The sequence below is a fragment of the Macrobrachium nipponense genome, chromosome 5, assembly GCF_015104395.2.
Source record: "Macrobrachium nipponense isolate FS-2020 chromosome 5, ASM1510439v2, whole genome shotgun sequence".
In the NCBI taxonomy this organism is placed as follows: Eukaryota; Metazoa; Arthropoda; class Malacostraca; order Decapoda; family Palaemonidae; genus Macrobrachium; species Macrobrachium nipponense.
Window position 1 is genome coordinate 95340792 of NC_061107.1, and position 2500 is coordinate 95343291.

Sequence of the window (2500 nt, forward strand, 5' to 3'; positions counted from 1 at the left end):
TAAGTTATGATGCACCCAGGCCAAAATTGAGAGAGAGAGAGAGAGAGAGAGAGAGAGAAAGCGATTATAAAAAAATAATTATCCTGGGTCTCCGTAATCCTGGGATGACATGGATGCATCCTTCGTAAGTGGTTTAACAAATATTCATTGTTATTATTTGAAGGTAAATAGTATGGCTTTTTAATTAACAACCGAATTTTACGTGGTTAGTGGCAATAATTCTTAAACGATTTTTCTTTAAATATTTTTATAAGTTTAACAGAACACACCTGAAGTACACACAGAGCAAGAAGACACAAATTCAAATGAAATCACGTGTTAAAGGTGTATAGTGTAACTTTTGTAAACTGTGACATTCTATACAGATTATGAACTTCAGGACTTTGAGGTTAATAAACGAATAATGAAATTTCCTACTACTCTCGCAGTAATTTCAAGTCATCCTTATTCATCCCCACCTTCTGAGTTTATTTTTGCGGCCTCGATTTTTGCCTTCATAGGTTTATAAATATTTTTTGTTAAATGTGATGAACTATTCATCTCTAACGCGAAAAGAAATTAACTCCAACATCATTAGCCCCCTAAATAATGAATGGAACTAAGTATGAAGTCTAACTTGGGTAACTTATCCTTCGGTCATTAGTAAAATAATGTGAGTCTACTAGTTCTCATTGGTTCTGTTTACATTTGAACACTAACCACTGCTATTAAACTTTGTAATCTTAGTTAGAAAGAAATTACCGTTATAATTCATTAAGTACAGGCTTACACACTGGGTGGCCATGAGGCATTTATATTTCTAAAACTTTTCATGTTTTATGATGGTGAAATGGGTAACACAAATCGCATACAAGTAATTGTTTACTTAGAGTTCACCCGTTAAATATTGCTTCCATTTTTCATCCGTTCATCTGTGCTTGAAATACACTGCTAACAAGCAAAAACAGGTAACTGAATCTGTGGAGGCAACTGATGTATAGTAATATATTGGTAATTTTAAACGACAAGAATGCATAGGAAGGACTGACAAACAGATTACACAGAAATAAGAGTAGGGATGAGTACCATTAAACTTCATCGCAAATATACTTTTTGAGAGGAAGACATTCAGACTTTTAAAGATAATAAGTTTCCACAATATGTGAAAGTTAAGGAGGAAAACTGACATGAAGCTTAGTTATGAACAATAAGAAACTGTCAAGTTGGTTGATCCCAGAAACAGCGGAGAAACACTTTATTGTTCAAAACACTAGGTAGAAATGCTGACATGGAGGGAGGAGAATTTCCTTAACCCCCTAAAATTTAGAGCGAGTACATCGCATAGGCGAAAGATACCACAGAGGAATTGAATAGTTCAAGCTAGACTTTCAGGGTTAAAGATTGTCTTCAAATTATAAAATGAAATTAGAATGGGCTTTGAAAGTAAGAATAAGAATGGGAAATGGTTTCGTATTCCACAATGTATTAGCTATGCAGTGGTAGGAGCAGAAGGAACCTAAATATATTATGAATAACGAGAAAAAGGAGCGTGAGAACATAAGTATAATTTGCATTTAAAAACGTAGATTTTTGCTAAGGAACCAAGCAATCCAATTGCGTGATGGAAGTACAAATAAAAAGAGCTTGTTATATAAGTTTTGGAGTTTCTATCACGATTAAATCTTTCACATTACAGCTCAAGAAAGTAACCATCCATATTTTCCTGAATTATACGTAAATGACTGGTTGCTGAGTACGAATCCCCCCCTCTCTCGACCATACTAAGTTTCCTACAATTCTTGACAACTATCGATTCTAACCTCTGATCATTCCTCGAAAACGTTCCTTAAGCTGGAATGGGGCACTCGCTCTATAAACGATTCCTCGTACACAAGCCGCTTAACCAACCGTTTCTCAGAGTTTTGCGTAAAATAAATCTATAATTTGTTCTGTGCTTTAGTTCATGCGATAATTATCGTGCAAGAGCCTAGCTCATGAATTTTAATGAGAACTTGTGTTGAGTTGATATTTTCCAACAAAACTTCAAGTATTGCACTGTTCATCATTCAACCAATGGCTTATGTTTGAATAATATATAGAATAATGTAATCCTCTTATTTAATAACCATGCATTACTGCCCTTACGGAACTGGGCATAAATCAGATACGTTGTCCAAACCCATCTTATACAGAACAGTTTGATTAAGAGGAAATACCCAAAGTCTTCGAACGTATCCTTATAAACCCAAAAGCTAAATGTATTACACGTTTATTCAACATTCATGAAGCCATTTAGTGCTTATTTTCAACTCTTCATTAGTACATAACTAAATTAGTGCTCTGCGGGCCTAATAACAAATATACTCTTGAAATTCATAGATATAATGGTGACAATAAAAGATTAAAATAGAACGTGAGATTTGTTAATCTAATATGAAAGAATTCTTACATGATTAGAGGGTACACCAAATGATTCTGAATATTTGGGCATGTGATTGGAAGAGCGTGAAAACATTACATT